Genomic DNA, 27,254 nt, shown 5'->3' with positions numbered 1-27,254 from the left:
CCAGTATTTAGATTTGAATGGTTGCACTTCGCAAGCAGTTTCCTATGTTCTGAATGTCTTATCTGTATCAGCAATCAAAAGCAAAAATAGAAAAGCAGAATGAAAAAGAGGGCTATTTAGCAAGTAACCATTGAAACCAGTAAAATAATGTGTTTGTATAAAAACGTTTTTATAAAAAATAAGACCCGTCTCTCTCTCTTATATATATATGTATATAAAGCCTTAACAAGTGATAAAGTGGAGAGTGATAATGAGTGATAAAGCATCAACCAGTCAGCTCCAAAATGCAATTCTATAGGATCAGTTTGAGTAATGACAGTTAGAAGCTGATTGGCTCACTCTTTATGGCTCTCCACTTTATAACTTCTTAAGGCTTAATAAATGTGTCCTTATGTCCTCAAGCACATCTGCCTGGGATGCAAACCTAGTGTTGTCACCAGGGGCAAACATATTCTCAAAGTACAATGTTTAGTCACCAGGGACTATTCAACAATGCCATTTTGTATTACTCACAACCTTTCACATCATAGTAAGTCAACATTTTGTCCAAGAACACACATTTCTCAAGACAGACCACCACAACAGCATAGGTTGTGAGCACGATGATGATAGATAGAGGAAGGAGGGAGCAGTGCTTATTGGTGAATGAAGGGGAGAAGTGAATGAGAGTGGGGTATTTGGGAAGGAGGGAAAGTAAAGCATAGGGGAATGGAAGGGAGAGATGTGGTAGGAGGAGGTCTCTGAGGGGAAAGAGAGGTGGAAAAAGGGTGAAGATAAAGGAGTAGGTAGACACTGAGGCAGATGTATCAAGCTTCTAAAAGTGATACAATTGAGAGTGATAAACATCCAACCACTGTTATGTTACAGGTTGGGTTTAAAACAAGTGACAGGTAGGAGCTGACTGGCTGGTTGTATATCACTCTCCACTTTATCATGTTACAGGTTGGGTTTAAAACAAGTGACAGGTAGGAGCTGACTGGCTGGTTGTATATCACTCTCCACTTTTTGAAGTTTGATACATCTGGCCCACTGTGTAAAGAGAGCAGTTGAATAAAACCTGGACATCTGTGAGTGAGAAAAACCAAAAATAGGAATGGAGTTGCATCTGAGAGACAGAGAGGTAAAGGTATATTTTAAGCAGACTGTAAGTATATAAGGGTGCAGTAACTGAATATTCAGGTGAATAATGCCAAAACGACATTGTTAGTTACAGATATACTGTACATGAGATTTTTTGTGACACATAGAAAGCCACCCCTCATTCTGGTTGACTCAGTACGCTGCAAAGTGTCACTGCCTCAGCCAATGCTACCCATGTAAGCTAGAAAGAAAACAATCATGGGTACTTGTGTACTTTGATGGCGGCAGTTAGGTGGTCAGCGTAGCATCCCTGTCAGAATCTGCATAGTGTTCCCCCGGCCATCATAGTTAGCGTAGTCAGCGTCTGTGTCAGAATCAGCGTAGTGTTCCCATGGCCGCTTAATTAGTTAGCACGGCGGCAGTTACGTAGTCAGTGTTCCCACAGCCAGCGTAGTTAGCGTAGTGAGTGTGCCTGTCAGAATCAGCGGCCGCATAAGTAGTTAGCGTCCCTGTCAGAATCAGTGCACCACAGCGCAGCTACCTGCAGCTAGCCAGAGCTTACGCAGTTAGCGTAGTCAGTTAGCATTCTATCACCATAACATTTCATTGTTATCCGGGCAGCACGGATGGTGTAATGGTTAGCATTACTGCCTCACAGCACTGAGGTCATGTGGCTCTAACTGTGTGGAGTTTGTATATTCTCCCCGTGCTTGCGTGGGTTTACTCCGGGTACTCTGGTTTCCTCCCACAATCCAAAAATATACAGATAGGTTAATTGGCTTCCAACAAAAAATTAACCCTAATTTGTGTGTGCATGTACTGTACATGTGGTAGGGAATATAGAATGTAAGCTCCACTGGGGCAGGGACTGATGTGAATGTTCAAATATTCTCTGTAAAGCGCTGCGTAAAAGGTCTGCGCTATATAAGAAACTGTTAATAAATTGTGTCAGTTATGGCTTCCGCAGCATTAACCATCTTTAACCTGCCGCAGACAGAGGAGGAGGCGGTGCAGTTTTTACAACGCCACCACTTGCTGCCAGTGACACAGACCTGTGTCAATGGGCATCCTATGAGGCTTAATAAAAAGGAGCGGATGTGGCGCTGCCACATTAGAAGCTGTGGCAAGAAGGTTAGTCTCCGGGCCGCTCAATGGTTTCAAGGATGTCACCTGATATTTATGACCCTTCTACGGTTCATATTTTCTTATGCGGAGGAGCTAAGAAGCATTAAATTTAGTGAGGGCCACCTCATGATTTCCAAAAAAAACCGCCATTAATTACAACAACCTTATGCGGGAGGCGTGTACCCTGGATTTGATGTCACAGCCCCAACGCCAGATTGGCGGGCCTGGTAAAATAGTTAAGGTGGATGAAAGCTTATTTGTACAGTGAAAAAATCATGTTGAACGCCTCCTGCCTCAACAGCGGCTGTTTGGTGGCATATCCCGTGAGACAGGTGAATGTTTTGTAACACCTGTGGCCAGCCGTGATGCCAGCACCCTGATGTCCGCCATCCAGACGAATATTGAACTGGGTACCACTATATACTCTGACTGTTGGCGCGCGTACAACACTCAACAACTTGAGCAGGTGGGTTACCATCAAGCACGCGTCAACCACCGCTAAAATCTTGTGGACTCAGAGACTGGGGTTCATACCCAAAACATTGTAAGGCTCTGGAGGTCATGCAAGTGGAGGAACAAGAGACACACGGGCACTGTGTGCCAATACCTTGACTCCTACCTGCAGGAGTTTATTTGGTCCAAAAAACTTGGAAGCATTCCTGCGCATTTTACATGCACTATCTCTGATCCCAACAGCCGACAAATCGTCCGACACAAATGCTGACGCAGCTGCGTCAACATCAGCTGCATTTGAAGGCAATGCAGAAAGTGAAGAATGGCTGTTTGTATAGTTTCTTTGACTTGTTATTTGATATTATTGTGCATTGTTCATTTCTTTTTTCTACTTTATTGTTCACTAAAATCCAGTTACCAGTTAACACATGTCGTCATTACTGTGTAAAAAAAACATTTAAACACCCCCACTATCCACGCGTTACGTGTCCTCCCGACCTGTTCATTCCCCCACTATCCTTGTCGGCGTGGAGTCGATCTTATAAAGTGTGGCGAGCGTAGAGAGCCACCGAGCCCAAAACGTGGCGAGGGCAGCAAACCCTGTGAGGGGACACGGAATATATGTGAAGTAATCTGCGGACCCTCGCACTTGCGCCTGCACCCCCTTTGATGCACATGCTACCAAACACCTAGCCCCGTCTCCCTGAAGCGGACACAGGCAGGGTTGCTGTACCCTGCCGCAAGAATTACTGAGATGCACAAGCGTCTGAGACGCTTGTGCGTCTCAGGCAGATGTAACGCCTCTACTCCAGGGCCTGCATGATCCCCTCTCCACCGGCATCTGCCAGCGCAGGCGATCTGGTGGTTACCGGCGCTGTGTGAGAGATGCTCTGTAGGCTTGCCAGGGATGCCGGGGACAGAGCTGCAGCTCGCGGGGACAGTACGGTGACTACGCTAACTATGCAGGGCTGCCAGGGAGACACTACGCTGATTGCGCTAGGCAGCCATTGGGCTACGCTGACAACGTAGCTTAGGCTGCCGCTGTGAAACTACACAAGTACCCAATCATGTTTCATAGGTTACAGATGCAAGACCTGAAAGTCAGCTAAATATTATAAAATGAAAATCCCACAAGTAAATACTAAGTTGATTTCTTGCTTTTTAAAGTTGTTCCTTCCTCCAATTACTTTCTTATATAGTGACAGCCAGATGCATGCTAGATCAGGAAACATAATGGTTTGTGATTGAGGGCATACAAAAATTCTATGCATAATATTAACAGGTATACAGTCAACATCAACATGTTTAAAATGTAAATATAACAAATGTTTACACCTTATAAAATGTTGATATGGACAGAATGTTGATATATAAAATGTCAATCTTAATGCTGGGGTTATGGTTAGTCTAATACCCCTTTCACATTACAGCTAAAACCGGTATATTGCCTAGCTGTAATGTGAAAGGTTCTGTTCTGAATTTAAAATGGGTTAAAAGTAGAGATGTGCGGCGGCCACTTTTTCGGGTTTTGTTTTTTGTTTTGGATCTGGATCTCCCTTCGTGTTTTGGATCTGGATTGGTTTTGGCAAAACCACCCTTGTGGGTTTTGGTTTTGGATCTGGATTTTTATGAAAAAATGCTAAAAATGGCTAAAATAACAGAATTTGGGCCTGTTTTTGCCCCTAAAGTATTATTAACCTCAATAACATTAGTTTCCACTCATTTCTAGTCAATTTTGATCACTTCACAGCTTACAAAATTGTTTTCATTTACTGTAGTTGGGTATACCGAGGTAGCTGGATGACTAAGCTAAGCGACAGCAGTCGGCATCACATACATGTGGACCTTGCACTTCCAACTTGGCAGAGCGGCACTGCAGGGGCAGACAGGGTTGCAGTTTAATAAACTATCCCAAAAAAAGGGAAATGCTCCAAACAGCAAATACAAAGAGGTATCGGCCTTGTCATGACTGGTGGTAGCAGCTTCAGCACTCCCACTATTTCCTCCTCCATCATCCTCCAAAAATGTGTTTTTATTTTATTTATTACTTTTATTTCTTTTTCTTACTTTACACTGGACACAGCCTGTCACACTGGACACTGCCCCTGGACACTGGACACAGCCTGTCACCCTGGACACAGCCTCTGGACACAGCTCCTGTACACTGGAGACAGCCATCACACTGGACACCGCCTGTCACCCTGGACACAGCCCCTGGACAATGGACACAGCCTCTGGACACAGCTCCTGTACACTGGACACAGCCGTCACACTGGACACAGCCCCTGGACAATGGACACAGCCGTCACACTGGACACAGCCTCTGGACACCGCCCCTGGACACAGCTCCTGTACACTGGACAATGGATTTATGTCACGCTGGACACTGGATATATGCTGTCACACAATGGTTAGATGTCACACTGGACACAGGATATATGTCGTCACACTGGACACAGGATATATGTCGTCACACTGGAGACTGGATATATGTCGTCACACTGGACACAGGATATATGTCGTCACACTGGACACAGGATATATGTCGTCACACTGGTCACTGGATATATGTCATCACACTGGACAATGGATATATGTCGTCACACTGGACAATGGATATATGTCACGCTGGACACAGGATATATGCCGGCACACATTACATGTCACACTGGACACAGGATATATGTTGTGACTTGTGACACTGGACACAGGATATATTGTCGTCACACTGGCCACTGGATATATGTCGTCACACTGGACACAGGATATATGTCATCACACTGGACAATGGATATATGTTACGCTGGACACAGGATATATGTCGTCACACTGGACACAGGATATATGTCGTCACACTGGACACTGGATATATGTCGTCACAGTGGACACAGGATATATGTCGTCACACTGGACAATGGATATATGTCACACTGGACACAGGATATATGTCGTCACACTGGACACAGGATATGTCATCAGTCGTCACACAGGACAGGACACAGGATATATGTCGTGAGTGACTCGTGACTCTGGACAATGGATAAGATATAGGCCGTCACACTGGACACAGCCCCTTGTATTAATGCTGCCCCTGTACACAGTGTACTACTCAGCAGCACTGCAGCCCCTGCGTGTGAGCACTGCAGCACTGAGTTAGTTAGTTAAATCACAAAAAAAACACAGGGTTCAGGGCTAAATAAAATAAATCACAACACAGGGCTTAGGGCTAAATAAATCACAACAGGGCACGGGCCACAGGACAGCCCCTGGACAGTGGACACTGCAGCCCCTGCGTGTGAGCACTGCAGCACCTAGTTAGTTAAATCACACTACAGGGCTCAGGCCTATAAACAGTCACTGGCTCTCAAGTCTACAACACAGGGCAGTGAGGGCAGGTCACGGAGCACAGCACAGCACGGAGCACATGGCACAGAGCACAGCACAGGGCAGTGAGGGCAGGTCATGGAGCACAGCACAGCACGGAGCACATGGCACGGAGCACAGCACAGGGCAGAGAGGGCACAGGTCAGGTCACGGAGCACATGGCACAGAGCACAGCACGGAGCACACGGAGCTTCCCAACCACCCTCTTCCCTGATTGGAGTGAAGATGGCGGGGCGCGCGTGCGTCTTTTATAAGATCCCGCTCCCGCGAGAATCCGACAGCGCGATGATGACGTTCGGCCTCGTTATTGGTCCGGAATTCAGGCGGGAACTCCCGAGCCGGCTCGGATCTGGCCCGGATCCCCGATATTCGGATCTGTCGGATCTCGGGGATCCGGACCCACTCCTCTCTAGTTAAAAGCAGTGTCCTACCCGTTTCAGAGCCGATCCAGTGTCTAGTTTGAACGGCTCTGAAACGGTATTCTGACCGCATGACTGTAATCAGGCAGGTGATAGGCTGTCTCCCTGCCCGATTACACTCTACGGTCCCTACATTAACGTGTGTAGCTGAGCATTGTAAAGTAGCGTTAAGAGCCAATCAGACTGGGTTGACATTTAATGGAAGACTCCAGAAGAAGGACAGGAATGGGGAGCATGACTTAGAAATGGTAGGAGCAGTAGACATGGGGTAGGCATGAACCATGAATAGAACATTTTGAATGAGTTTCCCACTGAAACACTGAGGCTAACACTGGAGCTACAGTAGGTAGTGGAGCCTATATTCTGACAGTGTTGATAGGAAAAAAGCCTCAGGATCATGAGGCTGGTTCAGTTGACAACATGTTTAAAATGTAAACCACCAAATCACTGTGCCAGGCAAAGATGGAACAATTGCAGAACAACAGCAGTACTCAGAAGCCAGCTCCTTTGGACACAGTAAGCATGGTCCAGTATCCAGCATGCTATTACAGGCTGTGTCCAGAAGTGCCTCGTGCATCTAATGCAGGCATGTCCAACCTGCGGCCCTCCAGATGTGCTAAAACTACACATCCCAGCATGCATTGCCATCATTCTAGCATTCCCTAATAGCCAAATTGTGGCAAGGCATGCTGGGATGTGTAGTTTTAGCACATCTGGAGGGCCGCAGGTTGGACAAGCCTGATCTAATGCTTATGTGGACTTGTACTCACTGTCCCACTAACTGCCCTCTATAGGTTGGTCCTGTGGCTAGTCTCCTCTTTTCTGAGTATATGTTCTGGAGTTGTTGAGGGTATTGTATATCCACTCTCAGTTTAGAGTATTGGGTCTGATTACAGGTTTGGTATTATGGAGCACTGATTCTTTAGTGATGTTGGTCAGTGTATTATGTACAGAAGCTAGGGTTGAGTTCTGTATGGCAGGTTCCAGATCCTCAGATCTAGGAATCTAGTCTTGTATCCACATATTTTTATAGTTTTAAAACCATTTTTTATTGTACATTGTATGTTAGAAATTGCATATTAAATATTTTGAATATCGATGTAAGTAGCATATTATAACTAAATCATTAGCGCAGTCACCTCCATATCTTTTTCTGTTTGTATATATTTTGAGGCTGAAATGTATTTAGGGTGTGGTAAAAACCCATTGCTTGTCCTGGTTCTTTAAGGTGCAGGGCCGGAACCACCACTAGGCAGCTTTAGGCATTTGCCTAGGGTGCCGGCCACTGGAGGGTGGCAGTTCAGAGCAGGTTTCCTCCCCCCTGGATGGAGGTGAGCAGAGGTGCAGACTAGAGCTGGCAGGAGCGGCCATGGGGGTCCGTGCTGTGTGGGGGTACCTGCAGCGCTGTCTGCAAGCCGCGGTCAGAGGGGTCCCTGCGGCACTGTGTATTAAGTTGGCGGGGTCCCTGCAGTGACTTGGAAATAACTAGCGCTATCTGGCAGCCGGTGGTGCGGGAAGCGCTGCTGGGTTTGAAAACACTGGCCGCAGGCTGATTGGCTGAGATTCAGCCAATCAGCGTGTGGCCAGTGTTTTCAAAATCAGAAACGCTTCTCGCCCCCCCGCCCCGGTGGATAGCGCTAGTTATTTCCAAGTCACTGCAGGGACCCCGACAACTTAATACACAGCAACGCAAAGACCCATCTGACCGACTTGCAGACAGCGCCGCAGGTACCCCTCAGACCCCATGCACCCCTGTTCTCTATTCAATGCAATATACAGGTTTAACTGTCAAAACTCAAAGATTAATTATCTCTGCCATACAGTAACTATACTAGTTCTCCCACCACATTGTAGTGACCACCATACAGTACTGTATACATAGAGCACCACAGTGATTGCAGAATAATAAAGAGAACATAAATCTCCACCATTAAATAAAATCATAGTGATTAATATATAATAAAAATAATGTTGCTCTGATTTGCACATAAATGTGACTGTAACATCATTCAGAGAACTTTGCAATGACTACCATCTAATTTAGAAGACATTGCACGGACTGCTATATAACGTAGAGAACATAGCATTGACAGATAATGCAGAGAGAATTGCACCAGCCACTCATTGTGATATATTGTATTGCAGAGAACATGAATATACAGTACAGTATTTAAAGGTTAAATGCACTTACTCTTTGCCGTGATGGTCTTGAGGGATTCCTTAGCTCTTTATGGGCTGCTGGAGGACTCAGGAAAGCAGAATGCTTTCCTAATAAGCCTCCTAAATGAAATTGGCATGGGAATGTCAATGTAGAGGAAAAACTGTCTAACTAAGCCATCTAGATGGTTTCAGGGAGCCCCGAAGGACTCCTGCTTGGTGGGCTTGGTCCCTTAGAAGATTAATCAAAGCATCTTTGGAGAGAACTCATTTTCTACCCCATATAAGCTGGCACCTCCCCACTGTCCACAGGCATGATCATAAAGGTGATCATACCTTGGGCATGCATGACACATGCACTTAACTTGTATCGATAAAGACAACTGGGCGGATTTACCCCCTGTGGTATTGTGTGTTTGATTAGGATACAATCAGCCTGTGTGCCCTGCAGCTTGCAAGGCAACTATACCTTCCGTGATATTAAAAAGTGATTATTTCTGTGAATATCTGTATGCTGTATCCCCCTTGCAAAAAGGGAAGAGTCTTTTTTCAGACTATTTGATCAATAAACATCTTGCCTTCAAGACAACTGACTTTCATCATCCTCCAACAGTAATGCACCAAACACAATCTTGTTCTATGGCTGTTCTGGGTTGAGCACGGCCAATGGTCAATGGTAAGTGAAAGAAAGGATCAGCTGATGACAGTCACGAGATGTGTCAGCAGCATGTTCACACATAAGCATCAGCAAGCAATCCTAGACTGCCAACTCATTGGTGTGATGTCAAAAATCCTATTGTCACATGCTGTCCCTGCCCAAAGCAATCTACTGACTACCACTGCAGTTCAGTGGCATAACTATAAAATGCGCGCCCCCCGATGGAAATTTTGGCAATACCCCCCCGTAAAATAAATCCCCCCAACCCCGCCTTACTCCGCCGCTGGGTCTGTGGCTGGGACCCGCTTATCTATTTGTCTGCGGTCCCGGAGATCCTCCTGGCTGGCTCCTGCTAATGAATATGAGGACCACAAAATGGCTGCTCCTAACAGAAGTGTCTGCTGTAAGGGGCGCATATTTTATGTGGGCTATTTTTCATTAGCAGGAGCCAGGAGGAGTGCCGGGACCGCAGACAAACAGATCTGCGGATCCTGGCGGTGGCGGCAAGCAGAGGGGTAAGGTAGGCTGGTACCAGCAGCAGTGCAGCACATCGATGGCCCCGCAGACTCCCGGAGCCCACACTTACTCAGCGCCTCCCCACGACTGCGGGGTCTACGGGGCTATTGTTATACCACTGCTGCAGTTGCTTGGAAGACTGTGATGAAGATAGTTGTGCAGGGCTCAGAGGATGACCAGCAGCCAGTCTGCTAGTAATGCTTTGTATTACAGTGCAGTGGGGTTGTAAGAGACTTAGGGCCAGATGTATCAAGCTTCAAAAGTGATAGTATGGACAATGATAAAAAACAGCCAATCATCTCCTATCCATCATGTTTGAAATAAAGCCTATGACATTACATTTAAGAGCTGGCTGGCTGGCTGGCTGGCTTTTTATGGGTAAATTTACTAAGATGGGAGTTATATTGAATATGAGATGTTGCCCATAGAAACCAATCATCCCATCTTTCGTAGAACTCCCAGCTTAATAAATGTATCCCTTAAGGTGCATACAAACTGTAAAACACTTTTGACCAATTTCGTCAAAAGACATTTCCCTTGAACCCAGTGTCCTGGACGAAAGATGTTGACAAAAGATAATAATGACAGACGAAAGATGAAAGATCTAGCTACAGTTTATATCTATAGTTTTTGAAAGATATCCAAATTGAGTTGCATGCACAGTTGATGAACAATCTTGATGAGCAACTGGCGGGTATGCGCATCATCATTCTTCGGTCGTCGCAAACGCACTGAAAGATATTTTAACCAATTTAGTTCAGAATGGCTGAAATGAACGAAATTGGTTAAAAAAAGTTGTGCAAAAAAATTGTACAGTGTGTGTGCACCTTTAGACTGCAGTGCTGGAAATGTTTTTATTTTTTCCTTAAGTTGCACAATGTGATTTTTTTCTCATGTGGAGATAATTTTATGTTTTTTCTGGGTGTGGTATATGGTCCCAACATTCGGGATCCCGACAGTCATTAGCCCGATGTTGGGATCCTCACTGGCCGGACTCAGACAGCATGGTGAGCACAACAAAGCTGCACTCACCACGTTGCGGGCATGGTGTTTTGCTACGCTCGCCATCTATTCTATTCTCCCTCATTGGGAACACATCAGGTGGCTTCACAACAAAAGTACAGCACCAACACTTCAAGTACAGCACACAGTAATGGTAGCCGAAACAGGGCAACAGGTGAACCAAACATGATATTTGAACCGCGGGCAAAAGTGGTGACCCTGGGCACGGATTTGGACACAGGATGCTGACACACACAGCTCAATGGAAGATTTGGGAAGACATAACGGAGGAGATTAATGGGGACACAAGTTCATTTGCGAGCACGTTTGCCCCTGGCAGGCTCCTTGCCACGTGCAGCAGCTCTTCTGCCTCGTCCACGGCCAGAGTCCGATGGTGGCTCATGTGGAGCACATGCTGGTGAGGGGGTGGATCTTCTTCCCCCTCTGGCAGCAGGGAGTGATGAGGTTGGTAATGCACCCGAAGCGGGTGACATTAGGGCCCTATTGCTGTTAACTAGCTCCACCATAAGTTCATTATGGCGGAGGAGGAGGTCGTTTTGCCGCAGGGCTTGATCAGCCAGCACCTGCAGGCTACCAGCAATAGCTTGGTGGCTGGCAGCCATAGCTTGCTGGCTGGCACTCATAGCCTGCAGGCTCTCAGCAATACTCTGCTGGCTGGTGGTCAAACCCTGCAGCACCTCCTCGGCCCTACGCACCCGCTCGAATGCCGACTCTCCCTGCTGCACAATACTATCCAGCACACGGCCCCACATGGACAATTCAGCCGGGGACAATCCCGGCTGCTGCTGCACGGGCCTGCTACTGGGGCCAGGTGGCACAGACTCCACAACCTCCTCAAGAGAATCTTGACCAAGCGGTGGCGATGCTGTTGAACGAGAAATTACCAATTACCACACATTCCATGGCAAAATTAAAACATCTACTTATGGCCTGGCAAATAATTACCTTCAAGAGTAGAAGCCATCACTTCCGCTGGGGACTCGCTGTCTATAGTGCTCACCCCCCGGACCTCCTCCACTGCAATACAGCACTGGGCCATCTCTTCCAGGGGGGTGAGCTCCAGCTTGGATGGCATGGGGCCAGCCCCAGAGGTCTGGCTGTGTTGCCACCGCTCGGTCAATTTCTTCTTGAGGTTGCCTTTGAAGTCGTGCCACCTGCAATCAAAGTGTACATATTAATACATGTAACTCCTCATGTTTGCTGTAGCACCCATTGCAATCTGACACATAATACAACATGTGCCTACTGACACCAAACTTACATTATATTCATTTTTCATACCAACCCTTAGAAGATACAAAAACAGTCACCCTCCAATAACTATCAATTCAATGTCATGGCCAACATGTCTGTGCCTCCAAGCAACGTGAACACCCATTGCCCAACTCCATCTAATATTGAATGTAAACATTACTGGACTTGTACTACTCTAATGTAACACACATGTACTTGCCTCTTCTTAACATGCTCCGTCTGACGAACTTGTGGAGCCACTGCATTAATCTCCGCCGTTATCTCCTCCCAGATCTTCCATCTCCTTGTGTGTGTCAACTTCACCGCTGGACACTCAATTAAATCACGTGCCCGGGTCACCAGGATGTCAAGCTCCCGCGGTTCATATGCCATGTTTCGTGTTGTTGGTTCCCGTGTTGCCCCACTGCGGCCACGGGCACGGGCACTGCCACGGCCACCGGTTGCTGTACCTGAAGTGCTGGGCTGGCTACTCTGTTGGGAAGCCACCTGCTGTGTTCCCAATGATTCTGCTGAAGCTGAGGATGACCCAGCTGCTGATTGGCCTGATGTTGATGGGCCATCTGGGTCCTCTGGGTTGAGGGGGACATAGGTGGTGTTGGCCTCCATGCGTGCCAAGAGATTCTGCACCACCTGGTCTTCCTCTGACTCTGAGCCTGGCATGTTTGCAACAACTGTTTGCCTTTCTAGGACAACTTTAAATACTATTTCTGTAATTGGCGTTAATCAGCTGCAACCTGCGTTCCGTACGGCCGCGTCCCGTACGCCAGCGTCAACCGTGCGGCGCATACGTCCCGCCCCTTGGTGTTGAAAAATATTTCCCAAAAACATGGCAAACTCAGATTTATTTGCTAAATGCAGATTCCAACACCAATGACCAAATACAACTGAGGTCAGACATGAATGTACTTCTGTACTGTGCACTTGTTTGCTATGTAGTACAACTGACACTACTCATTCCATATGTCAATCCAGTCCACCACTTAGCCACAAGTAATCAGTGCTAGCATCCAAATCACATGTGAAAGCACTCCACATTCAGGTTAGATGCTAGCTACTTTTCATTCCACCTCTGTAGTAGGGGCCAGTAGAAGGTAAGTGTACACATGGCAGCATGTGGAGTTAGGTGTAAGTGTCTAGAGATGCACACTATTTCACCTGTTGCTTAGACCCATGTTTGGTGAATGTTATAGATTAGATATAATGTGTTTCCATCTTATTTTACACTGTTTAGGATGGGTGTGCGATGCACTGGGTTAGACGTCTGTTCGGGCGCATACACGCTGTTAGTGTACAAATGAACAATAAAGTTAATACCAAATATCACTCTGATCAACCAATGACAGCACATGATTGTTTGATTTGTGCCATTGCTAAGATGGCGGCTTATGGCAGAGCAGCACCCTTTTCTGCAGCCGAGCTGAGGACACTGGTCTCCGTTATGGAGACCAGGCTGGGTCGTGCGGGCCCATTCATAACGAATAGGCAGAAACGCTCTGCCTATGCGGTGGCCCGCCGGCGGATATACGCCCGCACCCATGTGCGGCGGACCATCGCTCAGCTTGAGCGGCGGTGGTCCGACCTCCGGCGCAGGGAGCCAGAGAGGCTTCAAACCATAAGGGCCAGCATTGCTAGATGTGAGTATTTCAACAGTAAATGTGGATTTGTACATGATTGCTTACCTGACATTATTTAATCCACTAAGGTCAACAGCCTGATCATGAGTTAAACATGGCATACAATATATGAGTGCTACTTCCTGATTGACACCCTGTAATGGTCATAAAATATGTTATTGGGGAGGATTAATGCTTGTGATGCTTACAATGGCCCAAATTTCACAGCATACCTGCCATGTTACAGGCTGTGTTTTGTAAAGGCCACTGAGGAGCTGTTTGCATGTACAAGTATCAGTACCTCTAACCTTTGCATTTATAGGTTGATAAGGCTTAATACAAATTACCACTAATTGGCACTTTTTTGATTTTTCCAAAACACAGCATGTGCACGAGCAAGGCAGGCCCGGGAGGAGGCAGAGGCGGGCCAGGCCCAGGAGGAGGCAGAGGCGCCCCAGGCCCAGGAGGAGGCGGAGCCAGCGATGGGCGAGGAGGAAGAGAATGAAGAAGGGGTGGCAGAGGAAAGTGATGGAGTGGAGGAGGCTGAGTGGCCAGTGGAGGCAGAGGTGGCAGCCGAGGAGGAGGTCGTGCCGGCCGAGGAGGCCCAGGAAGAGGGGGAGGATGAGGAGGCCTGTGAGGTGGAGCAGGCGGCCGAAAGTGGTATGTATACATAAAGATTCGTTATTCCTTTTGTCATCCACTATTTGATATGTAGCACTGTTGATTCAAATGTGTTTGAAAATACTATAAAGGCAAACAACAAATTGGGTAGCAACAGACACACTTTGGCGTTAGATAGGGTGGTTTATCCCTTTCATCCTGGACACATATTAATGACACAGGTTGTGCAGATGGCTGTCAGGTCGATTTTAAGTGCCACTGAACCTGTGTAGTTCATCTGTATCCTGGAAGATAGTGATGACTTGCTCATGTAAGGGTTACATGTCCCTGCTGCTTGCATACAATCTGTAGCCTCATATAGGTGAGTAGAGTTTACTGGTGATTGATCTGTGTAAACTAGATTCAGTATGGCATAAATGGAGTATGGCCAGACGTGGCTTAGACTGGAGTAACAAGTGGTGAGTGCCCCTGGGCCCTCCTCTAGCTAACCACCCCCTGCGGTCTGCATGTATGTTTTTCACCATAATTGTGTGTGTATTTGGTCTTAGTAATGCTTTTGAGCATGGGAGTGGGTTAGTGCTGCAGCTTCCCCTAACTGGCATTCTGGCAATGATTTCTGGAGCAGACCATCAGCAGCCAAGCCATGCTTGATTGCACAAATGTACTGAGCATTCCGGAGAGTTGTGTATCTCCCCTGCCAGGCTCCATCATATAACCGACACTGAACTTTGTTTGCAGAATTGTGATTGGTGCAGCGCGTGGCATGCTTCTCAGAGCTTAGTCATGGGTGGGTTTGGATTGAGAAGGAGCAGTATGACTGTGAGGTGTTCTACAGAGTAAAGGGTAGAGGGCCCAAATCAGGCTTTCCATGTAGTATGTATGCATCTATGTATAGGTGTATGTCTCATATATATAGGTAGATATGTGTGTATATATATATAGTTATATATATATATATATATATATATATATATATATATATATATATATATATATATATATATATACACACACACACCTCTCAGAATGCATGTTTAAAATGTAGGTTTGACTTTGTTAAATGTATGCATGAATATCATTAGTCATTTTTCATTTTGAATTTCCTCCACAGATGAGCCTGCCCAAGCAGAGGAGGGTCGCCGTGGGGCCCTCCTTAGAGTCAGAGGCCTGATGAGGGAAATGTTGGTCCTAATGGACGAAATAATTGATGGGGAAATTTGATGTTTTTTTTTTTTGACCGTTCTGTATTAATAAATCGTTCTTTAAAGTTGAAAGTTGTCAGTGTTTTTTTCTAACATGCTAAAGTATATGTGTAACTTGTTTAAAATCTTTAAAATAAGCAAAATGTACATAGTGTATCTAGATGTATGTTAGGGTCACATGCTGTAAGGGTTAATGTGTGTCATGAATGTAGTAGGAATGTGGGTCAGTATAGATGAGCATTTAATTCATTGAAATTGCTAACAATCCCTTTTTCAGGAGGTTGCCTAATAGCCTAAGTGGGTCATGTGATCGCTGTGTGTACTCAGTACAAAAGTGTTGGATTGTGCGTAAATACTCCGCATCGGGGCGTACGGACAGCTTCCCGTAAATTCTGACGCGGTAAGACCGTGCTTGTGCGGGAAGACCGTGCAAGAATCTGTACGTTTACACCGCACACGCACGGTTTGTATGTCGTCCGTACACACGCCCTGTTCTTAAAGAGTGAGTCCGTCCGAATGCGGAGGACACGTGGGCGTTTCTACGGACGATGCCCGCACGCTGCCGCACAGCGTGGCGTGCGGACCGCACCGTAAGAATTCGGGAATATCCGCACCGATCAGAATAAGGGCCAATGTTCTCAGAAGTTCTGTGTAATTTGAAAATAAAGACAATTGAACAAAATGAATAGCTAGCAATTGCATGAAATCACACTTAAAAAATTATTTTGGGACAAATCACAAATAAAATTGGTCCTGATTTTAAAGGGTGATATACAAATCATATGCATTTTCTGGCTATTTTTTGGTAAAGTAAACCTGCGGATTTTTATTAAAGCTAGCATTCTAGTTTTAGACAATGGTAAACAAATGGTGTGGCGTCCTCCCTACCATGCGTAACTAGCCATGTGCTCTTTCAGCTGGTCCTGGTTGTAAAAATACAGGGGAAAAAATTACTGAGGTCCCACTGTATTTTATTAGACAGCACCAGGCTCTTGGACAAAAAATGGGGGAAAAAATAACATACGGGTCATCCGTACTTTTAAAACCCGCACCCAGCTGCATTAGCAAAGAAGGTGATGCGACAGCCTTTTATGTTGGCCCCGATGGCTGAAGCATTACCCCCTCATTAGTCAGCCCTTGCCGGGGTACCTGAGGAAGGGGCACCCCCAGAATAAAAAGGTCCCCCCTAAAGGGCACCCATGGGCCAGGACTGAATCCAGGGACTGTATCTGTACCTGTAGTCCCACATTTAAAAGAAATACAATAAAGACATAACACGCACACCCTAACAGTACATTTTTATTACAGTATTCAGTACTTGTTTCCTAGCACGGCGCCCCCGATTTTTATCGTAGTACATCTCATACAATCGCATTGCATCGCATGCAATATAGCGGCATGCGATGCGATCTGATCCGAAGCGATCCGATTTTTAATTGTACAAGCACCCTGATGGGTGCTTTCAATGTTAAATGCACCCCCATTGGCAATGCCACCCCCACTATCAGCGCCAACCCGAAGCGTGGTGAGCGCAGCAAGCCCTCAAGGGGCGGCGGTACGCATCCTTTGACCTTTTCACACCCCCACTATCCACGTCGGCGTGGAGTTGATTTTAGATAGTGTGGTGAGCGCAGGGAGCCACCGAGCCCGAAGCGTGGCGAGCGTGCGCATAACTTCACAGGTATACGCGTCCGCTCGCCACGCTTCGGGCTCAGTGGCTCGCTGTGCTCGCCACACTTTGGAAAATCAACTCCACGCCGACGTGGATAGTGGGGGTATGAAAAGGTTGGAGGACGCATACCTCCGCCCCTTGCGGGCTCGCTGCGCTCGCCACGCTTCGGGTTGACGTCAATAGTGGGGTGGCGTTAACAATGGGGGGGCATTAACCATACTTTATAACCATACTAAATGAGAAATTGAAATAAGTACCGGTTTTTCGAACAGTATTAAGGCACGTACACAAGACGTTCCCCACTGCGCCAATACATACACACTTGCCAATGTTGGCTGGCAACGAGCAATGGCTGGGGGGACTGGGAATTTGGTCAGATTCTGAAGCATAGCCCTCGTTAACGATCCCCGCTGCGCCGATACATACACACTTGCCAATGTCGGCAGACGACAAGCAATGGCTGGGGTGACTGGGAATTTGATCAGATTCTGCAGCGTGGTCCTCGTTAACGATCCGCTCCCTTGTCTGTACATGGATAGATGATGGATTGGCTACTTAACTACTCACGAGAGTGCACATCGTCCATTGCATAGACACTGTGTGATATATATTTTCCAGTGTGTACAAGGCTTTACTGGATAAATATTACATTTTCTCTAGCGAGGCCTTGGAAGTGTCTGGTTAAACAGTCTTCCCAAGGGTTGCCATAATATCCCTTTAATTCGGGATACATACTGTATGAATAATACAGGCTCTGTGCCTGGTTGAATTCAAGTATGCCTTTCACTTGGTTTTAAACAGCCACAGATCCTGTGTTAACCTGTGTCCTGCAATTCAAGGCATATTATGGCAACCCTACTTATAGGAATCCTTAAGCTAAGAGCTTGACGTTTCTTATTTGTACTACCACTCAAACACATCTCAGCTTCCTGTTTACAATGTTAAACAAACTCCTTGTGTTGGTGCTCTTCTACAGAGACAGCTACACTGGGAAACATCCTTTAAGCACCCAGTTCCCAGTACTCAACTAAGCAGCTCAGCGATTATTTAAAGATTAATTTTGAATGCTGCTTTAATATCTAGATTAAACATGCTAAACGCAAAATAAATACAGATATACATGATGACCCACTGGCATTCCTTAATAAAACGTAGATTTTTTTTTTCTCGCTTTAATCAACAATTATTTTTAAAATATACAACATGTATATTAAGAGAATATGCACAAACATAATAAGTGCAACAGTTGCAAAAATGGTTAATGACAGAGATATTGTGATGGCTCCTGATGATGTGAACTGCACTATGAAATGACCCCCCCCCCCCCCACCTCTGTGAGCAGTAGAGTCCCGCTGCTCTTCTTCGAATCCACAGGAGAGATCAGGTTGTGATTTATAGAGCCGATTATTGAAAAGCCATCATCTTAAAGACCAAATTATAATTTGGCACAGTGTCTGTCATTGTGTTAAAGTGATTTGTAAGATGTTTTCAGATGTACTGCGATTTGTACTGCTGTGCTTTGCAGCTTGTATTCTGTGATGGAGAAAATTTATGTGCCAGACATTACAGTCCATTTAAAATAAACTGCAATCCATTCAAGTAATTCACATGTTTTCTAGAAAGACAAGGAGAGTCCTATAGTGTTTGACACATAGTACAGCCCTAGCATATGCATAACAATTATGTTGCAAAACAATGTGATCATTCCTGTGCATTTCGAATTGTAGACATCAAAAGATGCATCCAAATAAAAATACAGCTCTATTTCTCTATCAGACTTACAACCGCCTATGGGAGGTAATGCAGATCTGATCGCTGTTGTGTGAATTTGCTGCACATGCGTACAGATCGTAACGCGCATGTGTGAGGCCAAACAGTGACAAAAATCAGCGATGTTGTTTTTTTACTCCCCTCGCAACTTGACTGACAGGAAGCCACTGTTTGTGGATGGTAACCGGCGGTTTCCTGGGAGTGTCAGAAAAAATACAGCTGCACCCAGGCGATTTAAGAGAGGGTGTGTGACATCAACTCCGGCCTAGATCACCCTGTGTCTGTCGCAGGGTTGTGTAAGTTATGCAAACTTGCACCGACTGGAAAAATCATTTGAGGGTGAGTGAGTTGCAAATGGATTTACAGAGGATCTGTGATCAGCAATCCATTCACAGGCTTGCATGGGGCAGGAGTTCACTCTGTCTGGGTGGCGGCTATCTGATCCCAGGTATCTGCAAATTCACACAGCAGCGATCTTGTATTCATTTATACAAGATCGCTGCTGTGTGCGGCCCATGGTGCAGAGATGCAGTTTATCAGTAGTAAATGTAAAAGTCACTAAACCCTATTCATATGAAATACAATGCATTGAAGTGCTGCCCAGTAGCGCACACAGGGGGGTTTCTGAGTACCCAGAAACCCCCCCAGGAGTCTAATGGCCCTAGGCTGAAAGCTGAGGGTCTCCTCTTTCCATGGGTACAAGAATTTTAAAAATCGGCCCTTGGGAACCGGAGATATCTGACTTCAAATCAGTGGTCCCCATCCAAGCCTGTTAATTGTTCTTCTCAGTCAGATATTTCAGGTTCTGTCTGACTTAGAGTTTTTCTGAGGATATATTCCAAAAGCTGAGACTCTCCCCCTTTGAGGGATACTAGTATCTTGTCTCTACTGTGCCCAGAACCAGAGATATCAGCCTTCCAGCAGCTGGTTACTGCTCCAGCTCCACACACCTGGTATGTAGTTTTATATACTCGTTGGCAGATTACTCTGCCTCCTGACCTCTCATCCCCTAGTCCCCAATACCATTTGGTAGGTGGGATTCTCTAGTTTTTAATTCCATTAAAATCTAAGAAATCTATTTCTGGGAACTGGAGATATCTGCAGTCAAGCAAGCTGTCCTCCCACCAGAAAATTATGAATAATGAGCCCACTCCACTATACACCCCTCCTCTGCATATTAAACATCCTCTACCACCCTGGAAGTTATGTATCAGGGCCCCTTCATTCAGCCCAATGCCCCCTTCTCCCACCTCATCTCCCACCATCTGTGCAGTAAAGGGGTAATTAGTGGAAATTACTGATCCAGGCCCTACATGCTGAGCGGTTGATATAATACCCCCTACCACCCGCAGGACATCAAAGCTTCCGCTCATAGCACCCCCCACCCCTACTGCTGGAGGATCAGTAGGGGCCTCAATACATTGCTATGCCCAGGGGTCTACACTGCTGTTATGTATGTATGTATATATATATATATATGTGTGTGTGTGTGTGTATAATATTATTATTATTATTATTATTATTATTATTATTAATTTGGTCTATCTATAATACTTTAACTGACCCGGCATATACTGGGTCACCTAAGTGTCCATCTCCGTGCTTTGCTCCGCCCCTCTGGAAACCCCCTTCTGAAAATCCTGCGTTTGCCACTGCTGCCTGTATACAAATCAGACAATAGTACCGATTTCAGCCTTGGGCGAATTCAGCGAATAAGGGTGGGCAGCTGTGCGGGCAGCTGTGCGAACAACATTTAATCCACACACAATGCTGCAAACTTCACAGCGTTGCGTGTGAATCAGAATAAGGGCCATAATTTCATGGGACTTCATAGAAATATTCCTCCAAAAACTTGGATTTAAACTTAGGTCTTATATCTAGGGTCATGCTACAATTATATCAACATGCCATTATTTACCACCTGGTGTAAGATGGCCACTCCCTGTGCTGTCTTTTCTGGTGTACGGCGCCACAAGCCTAAAGGTGCCCATTCACTAGAATGAGTCACATGCAATTTGGTCACTTTTCATGTAATTGTGGTGATAAATCGCATGAAAAGCATCCAAATCGCCTGTGATTGACATTAGGTCCGATGCGATGAGTGGTCCTGGGCACATCGCACGGGATGCAGGTAAAAAATATTGTATATCCAGCCAAGCCAGGCAGGATTGGCTGCAATCACATGCGATATATCGTATGCGAAAGGACCACGTACAATATATTGTATCCTGCTGCACGGATAGGTCCTGGGCAACTCAAAGGGGGATCGGTGGCAACTTCTCCACTCGTAGACGTCGCACAAGTGTATGGCCAGCTTAAGACATGTACAAATCTAAATATGAACACATTTTGGAAATGCAGGTATTTATACCACAAAAATGGACTCACTTCAAACTTAAATCAGGGCCAAGTCAAGATACAGAAAGAAGTTTATCAAATAAAGTCAATATTCAGTAAGGTTTCATTTTCCTTATGAAACCCCTATTAACATTAATAGCAAATATGAGCCTCAGGGCAGTTTTAGTATGCATAATAAATAATCACAATATATGTTTTTTGTTGTTGTTGTTACGTGATTAAGGACCAACTGTTGTTGTTTAATAATTAACAGAGCTATATTTTACATTTCATTCAACTCCTGGGACTTCAAAGTCTGAGAAGCAAAGGGATTTGACATTTACCACCTGCCTAGCAAGCTGTGAATGTATATTTAAGGAGACACTCTCTCAGAAAGGCATAATCTTCAATGGATTTATTTACAATGATTGAAAAAATAATTTTCAATAGCAATTTCTCTTCTGAGGTAAATTTACTAGCAGGAGGTAACCAATAGTTCAGAGGTGTTACTCTGTGTGGTGTATCCTCTGCAAGAACAACCCCTCACAACCCCCCACCCCGACGCCTCCGCACTTGAACTGTGGCTGTCCAAAGTGAGGGTATGGCCTTATTGAAAAAGGGCGATAAATGCATGGCTACTTCATTTTAGTTATCCCAGGGCATTTCCAGCATCCCCATAGATGCTGGTTGCCCCCGGAGGCAGGGCTGTCTGCAGTGGCAGCTCTTTATCTGTGACAGGAGCCGAAAGCTGCAGAAGTGTATCACACTGCAGTATCCGACTCCTGTCACTGCAGAAGAGCTGGGACCTTGCTGTCACCCCTTTTCAGGGTGACACCCTGGTGCAGGTCACACCCCCCACACCTGAATATTGACGCTACTGCAGTGGTTTAGAAATACATGTGTCTCACCAAAGGTTTCAAAACACCTACCCAGCTTTAAAGGCACCACAATCCCAAAACTGTTGCAAAGCTTTCAGATGCCTAGAATGAAGGCTAGTTTTTTCTTCTTTTATAGCAGAAAAATGCTAGCCCAAGGCATCGGAGCCTAGACTTAGGGCAGATGAACAATTTAGATAGGACATTAAACCCTTCTTTAAAAAAAAAAAAGTTTAATATGTTGCCAGAGGTAAGACACAAGCGGCGGGGGAAGCGGCCGGACGACTGCCTAACAGAAGTCATGTACTACATTTTATGAGACACTGGTAATTATTATTAGAGATATAAGCTAAAGCAGTCACATAACTCTGCACAAAGTCAGTGGTGTAAGTTCATACCAGGGGCCCAGATTCCACATGTGCAGACAACCCAATGACTCACCAAGGGCACATCTAGGAGAATAATGATTCCTTATTGCAGCTACTGTAATTTTGGTGATAGGGAATCTTTATTTTCATGTGGTGGCTGGATAATATTGTGACAGATAAAGTACTAGCTAATCAGCTGATGTCTTACATGTTACAAGCTGTGTATGGAAAAATGATAGTATCAGTGGCAGATCCAGAGCTGGGGCAGCAGCGCAGTCCAAAATTCTAATAGGGGAGCTGCACCAACTGCCACCCAAACACTGCCAAACATCACCAGCTGGAACTCACTGGCAGTTGATGTGGCTTCCTTATTTGAGTTTTGGATTCAGCTGCAACCCCACGTCTGGAGCCACTACTGGTTAGGATTGGATTGATTGGTACATTATCTCTCAATGTTTTATCACTCTCCAAGCTTTGACAAACCCCCAATGCCCCTAAAAGTTTTATTATAATAATTAGTGCATTTTCTTGAAACAAGTTCTGCTCTCCATTCTTTAAAATACAGCAGCAGAGCACTAACTTACTAGCAGTCCCCTTTCTTGGAGCCCTTTTGACAGCTAAAGCCCGGTGGCCAGTGCCATCAATGCCTCTGGCAGTTACGTCATTACATCGAGTATGATTTTTTTAAAAATCAAATATCCATAAACATTTTATTTGAATAAAAGCAGCCATGATGTATCAATGTTTTATAAGTTATATGGGTACTTGTTTCCTAGCAGGGCGCCTACTAAGCAAATAGCTTAGGGTGCTATTCTGCGTAGGAAAATTTCATTGCATTACATCATATACCATCTATAGTGCTGTGCGATGTGTGTGATGCGATGTCCATGTTAACTGCACAGGAATGCTTATACAATTAAATATTTCATAGGATCGCATGGCACCAGATGCAATGCTATATTTGATTGTACAAGCCATGAGATGTGATGAGTGCTTACAATGAGATGTGATGGGTGCTTACAATGAGATGTGATGCTATGTGATGTGTGCATAGTATGGGATGTGATGGGACCTGCTCCTACGCCATTGTTTAGCATCAACCCCAGTATCCACGCCACCCCGAAGCGCGGCCGCGGGTAACTTTACATGTATTCTGCGGTTGCTTGTCACGCTTTGGGCTCGGTGGCTCGCTGCGCTAGCCACACTGTCTAAAACCAACTCCACTGCGATGTGAAGAGTGGGGGTATGAAAAGGTCGGATGACGCATTCCGCCGCCCCTCGCCACACTTCGGGGTGGTGTGGATACTGGGGTTGACGCTAAACAATGCTTGTACAATTGTAAGCACCCATCACATCACATATTATGCATACATCACATCACATAGCATCACATCTCATTGTAAGCCCCCATCACATATCATTGTAAGCACTCATCACATCTCATGGCATGGGTGCTTGAGCAATCAAATATCGCATCGCATCGCACACATCGCATGGTAAAAACGTACCATGCGATTGCGATGAGATGCGATTTCACTACGTTTGCGTACATAAGAAATCCCTGCTAGGAAACAAGTACCGTTATATGTATTGGCAGTGTACATAAAAAGTATTCCAAAGTACAGCACATCAATATTTTACAATTAACCAGTTGAATGTGCTTCAGTAGTCTCCACCTTTAATAAATATCTTTTTTCACATACTGATTTAAATACAGATTACTACAACTTCCGCTTCCGGTCTGATGGTGTGAGGACGCGATCTGCGGAGCTCCGTTGATACCATCCACACCGTACCTTTTAACGGCCGTTTTTGGCCTCCACACTTCACAGCATCTCCCACAGTGCGTGAGTGATCCTACCGATGGATAAATTTGTGACCCCCGTACAGCCTGGAGCCTCCGCCGGCCGGCAGGAGAAAAGACGCTCGGCGTCCAATATGGCGCCCGACACGGAGAGCGAGTCTGATGCCTCCCTTCCCACCCCTAAGAAGGCAGCTTCAGAGATAGACCCAGCTACAGCGCATAAGGTATGCAGACCTCCAGACTCTCCGGTGACTTTCGGAGAGGTTGTGGAGGCAATTAAACAGACTATGGCCCCGCTTCTGCAACAAGCTGTTGCAGACATCACAGCCCAAATTGCCACACTTAATAACAGAATGCTTAAGGCTGAAAATGCTTTGATATCGGTCACGCATGACTTAGAAGGACTGAAGCAATCGTCGACATCAATGACTACTGACATCGCCCAAATATGGGATAAACTGGACGATGTCGAAAATAGATCAAGGAGAAATAATCTCCGTATAGTTGGCATACCTGAGAATGCGAAAGGAACTGCTTTGGCTCATTTTGTGAGACATACTCTGCCTGAACTTTTAGATATTCAGCAAAACTGCACTGACTTGGTGATTGAACGTGTGCACAGGGTTGGCCCAGTGCCCACTCCTAACAAACCCAGGCCGAGAGTCACTCTATTTAGATGCCTCAACTACCTGCATAAACAAGCTATGTGGACAGCTTCGCGTAAAATCAAAAATCTTACATGGGAAGGTCAGAAGCTTTTCATTTTTCAGGACTACTCCATGGAATTGACCAGGGCCCGCAAAGCTTTTTCCCCAATTTGCTCGAAACTCGTTGAAGATGGTCGCAGATTTGGTTTGTTATATCCAGCCCGTTTAAGAATTTATGACGGCAATTCCCACAAAGACTTTCTCAACCCACGTGAAGCTCAAGCGTTTCTTCGAGATCTGGTGGACCGACGTAGTCAAGACATCAGTGACCCTCCGGCCTCCATTCATCCACCGTGAGATTATCACCTCATAGGACGGTTAAATTGTAGCATCGGCATTTAGGCCGCTGGATAAAACCATGCTCTAACATTGTAACTTAAATTGCAGGTTTCTTTCTTTTTCCATGTTATGCTGTTACAACTGTCTTTCTAGTCAGACGATTATTATTCTTTTGGCCCTTTAACCTACTGCGCCTATGCGTTACCTCACGACTAACAATACCTCACACGGTTCATATTCAAGAAAAATAGAAAATAACAAAAAAAAAAAAAAAAAAAAAAAACACGACTTTCTCGGCTCCTGATTGGCCCGCTAGGCGGCCAATAGAATTCAGTCTGAGGAGAGGCGCCGAATATGAAACTTCAGCATCTCTCCTCAGCGCGATGCAGAGACAGCGCAGACAGCGGGGACCGGCGACAGCAGGAAGATTACCTGGACTACGTCGGATCAAGACAAGACTTCTTCAGCGCAGGAACAGGTGAGTAGGATTTCCTTCCACAGCTCCAACATGGATTTCTTCGGACCCGGACACCGCCATGGACCTGGAGGACGACACGGACAGTCGACATGGACCTGGAGGACGACGCAGACAGCCGTCATGGACGACACAGGACATCAGGACCAGGGCTACCTACGGGATCAAGAAAGGTAAGTATCAGTATGTATGTGTTATGTATGTATTAAACTTTTATTTTTCACGTGTGTCAGTGTGTTTATTTAACTCTTTCTTTTACTGTGGCACTACAAGACCCAGCGGGCCCTTTAATGCCCCGCAGGCTGGGACTTGTGGTTCTCCAAGTCCCAGCTTGCGGGGGAGGCTTGCTGGGACTCATAGTTCACCAGTAAAAGACAATGGTTTTTATTCTATTTTTTGACACCAAGATCAGCCCGGTGACCACAGCCCAGGGTCACCGGGGACAGCACCAGGCTTCAGCCTGGTCAGGTAAGTCCTGGAGGGGGGGGACCCCTTTATTGGGGGGGTCCCCACTCCCCCAGGGCCCCTGGCCAGGCTGACTGGTCGGTAGGGATGAATGCTTTGGCCGGGGGGACTTGCATAAAAAGTCTCCCCCCGGCTGTGGCATTAGCCTGCCGGCTGGTTTTGCCTGGGGCTGGTTCTTAAAATACGGGGGACCCCTAGTCATTTTGTCCCCCGTATTTTGGGAACCAGCCCCAGAGCAGGAGCCTGGGGCTGGTTGTTAAAAATCAGGGAGCCCCTATTTGTCGGGTTCCCTGATTTTTAATTACCGGCTCCAGCCTCTGTCAGCCTGGTGCTGGTTTCGGCTGTGGGGGGGACCCCACGCCGTTTTTTTTTTAAATTTATTTAATTTTTCTTTTTTTTTTTACACATTGCAGCCTGCACGGATCTGACTGATCCGTGCAGACTGCTAGAAATAATTCGTATTAGCAGCCGTATATACGGCCGCTAATACGAATTGTTACACCATCGGAGGGTTACAAAGCAGTCGTATATGACTGCTTTGTAAATCCCCCTCCGGAACACGACTTTGCATACGACTTAAACAGTCGTATGCAGTCGTAGGGAAAATACCAATACGAAAAACTAGGTTTTTCATATTGGTAAATTTCCCCCATTATAACTGACCAAAATGGTCGTTATCTTATTTTAGATTTGACTTTGGGAACTCGTAAATTTACATTGTGTAATGTCTATGCGCCCAACGTTTACTCCCAAAAAATTTTCCAACACCTCATGGCAAAGTTAACCCCAAAAATTTCTGACTCTTTAATAGTGAGTGGAGACTTTAATTTAATTTCTTCCCCAGAACTCGATAGATCTAAACCTTATTCCAGAACACATACATTACCCAGATTAGGTATTAACACATTTACCTCCGGACTCCAGCTGCTTGATATTTGGAGGGTGCTTCATCCGATAGAAAAAGATTATTCATGCCTTTCGGCAGCACATAATACAC

General features: G+C 45.7%; 1 long non-coding RNA gene across 1 annotated transcript; it reads left to right on the top strand.

Annotated features, from left to right (window-relative positions):
* Nucleotides 1-13,982: 13,982 nt before the first annotated feature.
* LOC146058860 (uncharacterized) lies at nucleotides 13,983-15,538 on the top strand. The gene is made up of 2 exons (XR_014470011.1): nucleotides 13,983-14,342; nucleotides 15,415-15,538. It is a non-coding gene; the product is annotated as an uncharacterized LOC146058860 (long non-coding RNA).
* The last annotated feature ends 11,716 nt before the right edge of the window (nucleotides 15,539-27,254 follow it).

Source organism: Crinia signifera, chromosome 2 (assembly GCF_055691185.1).
Source record: "Crinia signifera chromosome 2, ASM5569118v1, whole genome shotgun sequence".
Classification (NCBI taxonomy): domain Eukaryota; kingdom Metazoa; phylum Chordata; class Amphibia; order Anura; family Myobatrachidae; genus Crinia; species Crinia signifera.
The sequence above is the reverse complement of the archived record's forward strand: the minus strand, read 5'-3'. Positions and strand labels throughout refer to the sequence as shown.